We start from the raw sequence: 9,694 nt of genomic DNA, 5'->3' as shown, positions 1-9,694 counted from the left end.
TCTGTTTGATTATTAAGTGCAGAGAGTGGTGCAGATGATGAAGTTGTTTCACCACTGTTCCAGTCATGATGATGCATTGTCATTTTCTCGAGCAACTCCCATGCTTCGTCTGCGGTTTGGTTCATCAGATTTCCTTGAGTGGCGGCATCGATCGTCGTCCTATGATTTACCGTAAGACCATTGTAGAAGGTGCAGATTTGGGCTGACCGTTCTAACTGGTGATTAGGGTATTTCTTCAGCAAGTTTTTGAATCGCTCCGATGCAGTGTAAAGAGATTCATCATAACTTTGTTTAAAGTTAATGATGTCATTCTTAAGCTTGCTTTGTTTAGAAAGAGGGAAATATTTGGTTAGGAATTTAGTAGCCATCTCTGTCCAAGACGTGATGGAATCTTTTTCCAGTCCTACGAACCATGTCTGTGCATGATGAGTGAGAGAATAGGGGAACAAGTATAGGCGGACTATATCTTGTCCTATCCCTGGCTTCTTGTAGGAATTCGATAGAGATATGAATTTATCAAGGTGGGAATTTGGATCGTCATTCGGTAATCCATGGAATTGACAGCCATTTTGGATGAGCTGTATAATATGATGTTTTAACTCGAACGAGTGTCCTTGAATCTCTGGAAATCTGATCGGTCCTCCTCGACCTTCAATCGAGGGTTTAGTGTTTTCTGCTAAAGTAACACGTAACGCCATGTGTTTTCTGATTCGAGTTTCTTTGCGTGCTTTAGAGATTATAGCGTCTGGATCAGGTACGAATAACAACGACCCTGGTCTAGATCGGGTTTGGGTCATACACTGGGTATGCCACTTTTTGTTGTTTTAAATTTTAAGCAGATAAACTAAGTTCCTAATTTAGTCTAAGGCAATCTAAGATTAATCTAAAGTAATCTAAGGTAGTCTAAGGTAATCTTATTCTAAAGTAGTCTAACGTATTATAAGCTAAGGTATTCTAAGCTAAGGTATTCTAATTATCCTAATTATAGATATGTTTTTGGTTCTTCCTACTGATTCCCTGGTATTTCGATAACAGAGCTTCGCACGAACTATGCAACAAACCAAGTAGCTAGGCCGACTACGGAGAGGCAGGATCCTTTTGGTTCCAATATAATTGGAGACTGTTTGGAAAATCCAACAACCAAGTCCGTGTATAATTATCTTTCTTAGACACCACTTAAATGCTTGTGAATGAGTTTAATAGAGAGCAGTATTTTCTGATACCAGTTCCCCGGCAGCGGTGCCAAAAACTAGTCTATCTCTTGATATGGTTAAAACTGATAGTTGTATTTCATGTGATGTCGTTAGGTCGCAACGCGTTAGAGTCAGCCAATAAGAGGGAGGGTACTTGTTTTAAATTTATATTTAGCGGGGCCTAAATCGTACTACTCCTTATTATAAATAAGGGAAGTATGACCTAGAGTTGTATTTTTGAGATATTAGTAGAATCGAACCTATATCTAAAACTTAATATAATTCTAAGGTGCATGAGTAGTGGTTGATTACCTAATTTTGAGTTTTCTAAATAAAGTAAAGTAAATGCGATAAAATTTGTAATTCAGATAAGGCTAAAAGAAGTGCATGTTATGGTTTCATCAATTACTTTGCCGATATTATGGAGTGCTGGCTCATGGATAGGCAGTGACCTTATATTTACTACACTAGTCCTGAACGCCCCTGTCATAAGATTCTGAAGATTCTGAATAGATAGCAACGTCCCTTACCCCCGATGCCTGTGCAGTCTGACTACAGGCATACACGTTCAGACGGCTCATCCAATTGAGTGACTCGGTTGGGTGACGTATTAACATTCCAAAATGGTCTAAACTTTCTTAAGTATAATAGAATACATGGTTTTCCATATCCTAGAGATGTGATGTGTCTCGATGCTTTTGTTAATGATTGGGTTAAAAGATAGTTAGGCCCTTAAAAGAGTTCAACCATAAAGAACACCATGGCCAAGTCAAGCTGACTTCCATAAATACGTTCGGTTATCCTAACGGTCCAATCCTTTATGTGTTCGAACAAACAGTTCCTTAATTAACCAAGAATCCCTCAAGCGGGGTGCAATTCTTGAGACCGTGTTATGGTGGAGTTTACTAGTCAACACTAACCGTGTTCTTTTGCCTTACTTAGCAGAGGTGCAGCTTACAATAACCGTTGTGCTTCAGCGTGCATGTATGAAGTTTATTTGCTTGGTGACTTCACTAGCATGGTCTAAGACCGACAATGTACTAGAGGTCTAGTTAGATGTTTCACTACGAAAGAGTCCTCAGTCAGAATCCAAGGCTTAGTGGACTTACTACAACTGGTGTGCCTCAGTCAAACTCACGTAGTATTCGATAGACTTCTCTTACCAAGTGGTGACACAGATAGTGTACTCTGAATCGGGGTTCGCGACTTCCCAATAACAGAGCCAATAACTACGTTCTATTAGTTGGAAAAGCAATTGAGTTCAAAGCATAATCGGAAAGCATTTTGACAACATACACAAACCATAATATAGTTTCGGCATTATAACTGATTACGTCATAACATACACTAAAGATAACTACTCGCTAATCATGGAAACAATATCACAAAGCATAATAATGGAAGACATTATATAAAGACAAGGGATAGAAGTACCAGTAGATTAAACGAGTTCCGAATACAAAATTGACAACTTCAAGACTCAGACCGCTCCTCATACAATCTTCGGCGTTCTTCTCCGGGTACTAGGTTTCCTGCACGGAGTCAAAGACCTTGAAAGTATGACTAATATTGTACAAGAGAGAGAAATAATTGAAGTGTGTGTTGGAATGAATGACAAATGCCCTTTAAATAAACCTAAAATTTCCCTCCAAACGGCTGGCAGGCCGTTTGGCAGGCCATTTGCAGGGGCCATTTGCCAAGGCAAGCCATTTAACGAGGCCGTTTGCTTGATCCGTTTGGCAGGCCGTTTCTGAGCCAGGCAGGACATTTGGCTTGCCGGGTTCCCTGGATCGTAACTTGATTTCTTGTCTTTCACCGTTTTCGCTCTAGAATCTTCATTTTAGTTTCGATTCTCTTGATTCTTTTTGCACCATCTTCATAATTACTTGTTCTTCAGTATTGATCGACGAAGCGGGTATTTTGGCGATAAAGTTTGGAACTTTATTGTTTTTGGGCCTTAATACCGAGGTGAAAACATGACTTTTTAGCCGATATCATCGATATTTTACAACGGAAGCAATTAATACCTGAGAATAAAACACGCAAAACGGATTAAAAAAAATGTGAGTGAATCTATAGGTTTTAGGTAAACAATACAGTATGGTTAAGAAATAATATTCCGAAAACGTTTATTTGTGGAAGACCACCAAGGTTTAATGTTAAAAGTTTGTAGACAACTCCGTGTCCCGTTTCGAAAGTTTGTTGACACTACCATGTCAAGTTTTATCTCATTTGTTCGTACACCACAGTTTTAAATAACGTTGTATAGTATCTAAAAAACAGTTATCAGAAATTAGTTCAAGTTCATTGACCACGAGATTTTAAAAGTACAACTCCAAGTTGTGAAATGTTTACATAATCCATGAGCACCTGAATACTAGCAATGACCAGAGTACAGAATCTACTACACCCCCTTTATCCCATAACTTAATATTATTTGGGCGAGGTTTGTCTAACCTAACGGATCCGTCCATCTAAATTGTGCTTACCCAAAGGTAATATAAGTATTCAAGCTAGGGGCTTTGTGAACAAACTCAATATGTATAATAAGTACTCGTTTCAACATAAAAGCATTTATAAAATTGTAAGTAACAGCGTGTATTCTGTAGTGACCCGAACTTTTCCATGTTTATATATATATATTAAATGAAATTGTTATTTACATGATTAAGTGTTTCCAACATGTTAAGCAATCAAACTTGTTAAGACTTGATTAATTGGAATAGGTTTCATATAGACAATTGACCACCCAAGTTGACCGGTGATTCACGAATGTTAAAACTTGTAAAAACTATATGATGACATATATATGGATATATATATATAGTTAACATAATATTATGATAAGTAAACATATCATTAAGTATATTAACAATGAGCTACATATGTAAAAACAAGACTACTAACTTAATGATTTTGAAACGAGACATATATGTAACGATTATCGTTGTAACGACATTTAATGTATATATATATCATATTAAGAGATATTCATACATCATAATATAATGATAATATAATAATTTAAAATCTCATTTGATATTATAAACATTGTGTTAACAAAATTTAACAAGATCGTTAACCTAAAGGTTTCAAAACAACACTTACATGTAACGACTAACGATGACTTAACGACTCAGTTAAAATGTATATACATGTAGTGTTTTAATATGTATTCATACACTTTTTAAAGACTTCAAGACACTTATAAAAATACTTCTACTTAACAAAAATGCTTACAATTACATCCTCGTTCAGTTTCATCAACAATTCTACTCGTATGCACCCGTATTCGTACTCGTACAATACACAGCTTTAAGATGTATGTACTATTGGTATATACACTCCAATTATTAGCTCTTAGCAGCCCATGTGAGTCACCTAAAACATGTGGGAACCATCATTTGGCAACTAGCATGAAATATCTCATAAAATTACAAAAATATGAGTAATCATTCATGACTTATTTACATGAAAATAAAATTACATATCCTTTATATCTAATCCATACACCAACGACCAAAAACACCTACAAACACTTTCATTCTTCAATTTTCTTCATCTAATTGATCTCTCTCAAGTTCTATCTTCAAGTTCTAAGTGTTCTTCATAAATTCTACAAGTTCTAGTTTCAAAAAATCAAGAATACTTCCAAGTTTGCTAGCTTACTTCCAATCTTGTAGAGTGATCATCCAACCTCAAGAAATATTTCTTATTTACAGTAAGATATCTTTCTAATACAAGGTAATACTCATATTCAAACTTTGATTCAATTTCTATAACTATAACAATCTTATTTCGAGTGGAAACCTTACTTGAACTTATTTTCGTGTCATGATTCTGCTTCAAGAACTTTCAAGCCACCAAGATCCTTTGAAGCTAGATCCATTTGTCTCTTTTTCAGTAGGTTTATCCACAAAACTTGAGGTAGTAATGATGTTCATAACATCATTCGATTCATACATATAAAGCTATCTTATTCGAAGGTTTAAACTTGTAATCACTAGAACATAGTTTAGTTAATTCTAAACTTATTCACAAAAAAAAGTTAATCCTTCTAACATGACTTTTAAAATCAACTAAACACATGTTCTATATCTATATGATATGCTAACTTAATGATTTAAAATCTGGAAACACGTAGAACACCGTAAAACCGGACATACACCGTCGTAGTAACACCGCGGGCTATTTTGGGTTAGTTAATTAAAAACTATGATAAACTTTGATTTAAAAGTTGTTCTTTGGGAAAATGATTTTTATTATGAACATGAAACTATATCCAAAAATCATGGTTAAACTCAAAGTGAAAGTATGTTTTCCAAAATGGTCATCAAGATGTCGTTTTTTCGACAGAAATGACTACCTCTTTAGTAATTGACATGTAACTTAAAGCTATACTTTTCTGTTTAGATTCTTAAATTAGACTTCAATATGAAACCATAGCAATTTGATTCACTCAAAACGGATTTAAAATGAAGAAGTTATGGGTAAAACAAGATTGGATAATTTTTCTCATTTTAGCTACGTGAAAATTGGTAACAAATCTATTCCAACCATAACTTAATCAACTTGTATTGTATATTATGCAATCTTGAGATACCATAGACACGTATACAATGTTTCGACCAATCATGTCGACACATCTATATATATTTCAGAACAACCATAGACACTCTATATGTGAATGTTGGAGTTAGCTATACAGGGTTGAGGTTGATTCCAAAATATATATAGTTTGAGTTGTGATCAATACTGAGATATGTATACACTGGGTCGTGGATTGATTCAAGATAATATATATCGATTTATTTCTGTACATCTAACTGTGGACAACTAGTTGTAGGTTACTAACGAGGACAGCTGACTTAATAAATTTAAAACATCAAAATGTATTAAAAGTGTTGTAAATATATTTTGAACATACTTTGATGTATATGTACATATTTGTTATAGGTTCGTGAATCGACCAGTGGCCAAGTCTTACTTCCCGACGAAGTAAAAAAAATATGTGAAAGTGAGTTATAGTCCCACTTTTAAAATCTAATATTTTTGGGATGAGAATACATGCAGGTTTTATAAATGATTTACAAAATAGACACAAGTACGTGAAACTACATTCTATGGTTGAATTATCGAAATCGAATGTGCCCCTTTTTATTAAGTCTGGTAATCTAAGAATTAGGGAACAGACACCTTAATTGACGCGAATCCTAAAGATAGATCTATCGGGCCCAACAAGCCCCATCCAAAGTACTGGATGCTTTAGTACTTCGAAACTTATATCATGTCCAAAGGAGGATCCCGGAATGATGGGGATATTCATATATGCATATTGTTAATGTCGATTACCAGGTGTTCACCATATGAATAATTTTTATATCTATGTATGGGATGTGTATTGAAATATGAAATCTTGTGGTCTATTATTATGATTTGATAATATATAGGTTAAACCTATAACTCACCAACATTTTTGTTGACGTTTTAAGCATGTTTATTCTGAGGTGATTATTAAGAGCTTCCGCTGTCGCATACTTAAATAAGGACGAGATTTGGAGTCCATGCTTGTATGATATTGTGTAAAAACTGCATTCAAGAAACTTATTTCGTTGTAACATATTTGTATTGTAAACCATTATGTAATGGTCGTGTGAAAACAGGATATTATAGATTATCATTATTTGATAATCTACGTAAAACTTTTTAAACCTTTATTGATGAAATAAAGGTTATGGTTTGTTTTAAAATGAATGCAGTCTTTGAAAAACGTCTCATATAGAGGTCAAAACCTCGCAACGAAATCAATTAATATGGAATGTTTTTAATCAATAAGAACGGGACATTTCAGTTGGTATCCGAGCGTTGGTCTTAGAGAACCAGAAAATTTGCATTAGTGTGTCTTATCGAGTTTGTTAGGATGCATTAGTGAGTCTGGACTTCGACCGTGTTTTCTTTAAAAATGATTGCTTAACATTTTTGTTGGAAACTATATATTATTAACATGTATATATTATGTGATATATTAATCTCTTAACATGTTTGATATTGTGTGATAGATGTCTACCTCTAGCACAAATCCCATTGACTCACCTAATAATAACGAAGAGTCGAATATATATTGGACTGATTCACAAGTTCCCGAAGAGGAACCGGAAGAAGAATCAGAACCGGAAGAAGAATCAGAACCGGAAGAAGAATCAGAACCGGAGGAGGAAATAGAACCGGTGGGGGAAATAATAAAACGGTTAAGTAAAAGAAAATCCTCAACCAACCGATCAAGGTTAATTATGGTCAATGGTGTTTCCGCCAAGGAAGCAAAATATTGGGAGGATTACCAATTCTTCGATGAATCGGATTCCGACGAGAATTCCGATGATTTTATAGAAATTACCCCAACTGAATTTAAAAAGGCAAAAGAAAATAATAAGGGAAAGGGCATAAAAATAGAGAAATCTAATTCCAACCCCGATGAACTTTATATGTATCGTCAACCCCTGAAGTCCTTAAGTTGTAACAATGACCCGGGAACCTCTAAACCACCAGGTTTTTCTAAACCGTTGTGGAAAACGACAGCTAGTATTAGGGGAACATCATATATCCCTAGAAACTTGGCAAAACGAACCAAAACCGAAGAAGAAGAAATGAGCGAGTCGGAATAAGATAGTTGTATTCGTGTGGTGTAATATATGTAATATAGTGTGCTTATGCTTTATGATATATGTAAAAATTGCTTGTATTAATAAGTATTTTTTTATGAATCTAACTCTTGTCTATTTTACAGTATAAAAACACAAAATGGATAGACAACCCAATATTTTAAGAGACCTACCCGGAGACATGATTGATGAAATCGTGTCTAGAGTCGGTCAGAATTCTTCGGCACAACTATTTACGACGAAATCAGTTTTTAAGACATTCGAAGAACGTTCCAAGAATGCCTTAGTTTATAAGAGACTTTCGTTTGAAAGATGGGGGATATCACATTGGGAAACCCATAAGTTATGATGTGTTTACTTTGACGCATATATTGTGGGGAACCCAAGTGCTATTTTACACAATGGGTTAAGAAATTATTTTGACTCAATGTATCCGAACATAGGACTTCATGATTTAGAAAAAGCGGCTAACATGCAACATAAAGAAGCATGTTATGCTTACGGGTTAGTAATGTTCGCTTCTTACCAAAGTGAGAACAAGAACATCGGGCTACAACTATTAAACAAAACATTTCTACAAGTAACGGACTCAGTAGTTGGGGTGAGAAACAAGGTTTTTAGATTGTTACGGGACTATTGGACATTACGTAACCCTCGTCCGTTTGACGATGTTACAACACGCTGTCTTATCAACGGCCATAACGGTTATGTTCCACAAGACCAAGGATGGGAAGTATTCCTAGTAAAACCAGAATGCATGACTTGTTTCTGGACGTATGAATTACGTGTCTTTATTGCCTTTGCTGAACGACTTGTGTACTAGCTAGAATTATCTTCACAACTATCTTGTATCAAAGTTATTGTGTGCTATATTTCATGCTTTATGTAAAATAAGCGGTATTGTAAGTTTGTAAAATATTGTATAAAAGTTTGAACGCGAAATATTATTATAATCAGTTTTTCATATAGAATTATAGTAGTTGAATTGTATATTAGCTACTAAGTATGAACTTAACGGGTAGGTACTACCCGAATTTAAACTTATAAAATGCTAATATGAAGAAAAAGCTTTTATAAATGAGTTCATATTATGCTACGAAATACTATTAACTACTAATAATATTCTATATGATTAACTTGTTCCATTTGACTATTTTGAAGGAAATGGCACCGACTACTCGACACACCGTGAATATGAATGAAGAGGAATTCCGTACTTTTCTAGCTTCAAACATAGCCACAGTACAGGCTGCGCTACATACCAACAATAACCTTGGATCTAGCAGTACAGGAAATCGTGTAGGATGCACCTACAAAGAATTCACTGCCTGCAAACCTTTGAAATTTGATGGAACCGAAGGACCGATCGGATTGAAACGGTGGACCGAGAAGGTCGAATCGGTGTTTGCCATAAGTAAGTGTACTGAAGAGGACAAAGTGAAGTACGCTATGCATACCTTTATAGGTTCTGCGTTAACATGGTGGAATACCTATCTAGAGCAAGTGGGACAAGATGATGCGTACGCACTACCGTGGTCAGCATTCAAGCACTTGATGAATGAGAAGTACTGTCCCAGAACCGAGGTCAATAAGCTCAAGACAGAACTTAGAGGGTTACGAACCCAAGGATTTGATATTACCACGTACGAAAGACGATTCACGGAATTGTGCCTGTTGTGTCCGGAAGCGTTAGAAGATGAGGAAGAGAAGATAGACGCATTTGTGAAAGGATTACCGGAAAGAATCCAAGAAGATATAAGTTCACACGAGCCCACCTCCATACAACAGGCATGTAGAATGGCTCACAAACTAGTGAACCAGATTGAGGAAAGAATTAAAGAA

The 9,694-nt window shown here is 35.3% G+C and overlaps 1 non-coding gene across 1 annotated transcript; it reads left to right on the top strand.

Moving 5' to 3' along the window:
• Positions 1-213: 213 nt before the first annotated feature.
• Positions 214-319, top strand: LOC139903339 (small nucleolar RNA R71). The gene has a single exon (XR_011778165.1). It is a non-coding gene; the product is annotated as a small nucleolar RNA R71 (small nucleolar RNA).
• Positions 320-9,694: the final 9,375 nt, after the last annotated feature.

The sequence above is a fragment of the Rutidosis leptorrhynchoides genome, chromosome 3 (assembly GCF_046630445.1).
Source record: "Rutidosis leptorrhynchoides isolate AG116_Rl617_1_P2 chromosome 3, CSIRO_AGI_Rlap_v1, whole genome shotgun sequence".
NCBI classification, from domain to species: Eukaryota; Viridiplantae; Streptophyta; class Magnoliopsida; order Asterales; family Asteraceae; genus Rutidosis; species Rutidosis leptorrhynchoides.
Note: the sequence above shows the minus strand (reverse complement) of the source record. Positions and strands in the feature narration are given on the sequence as shown.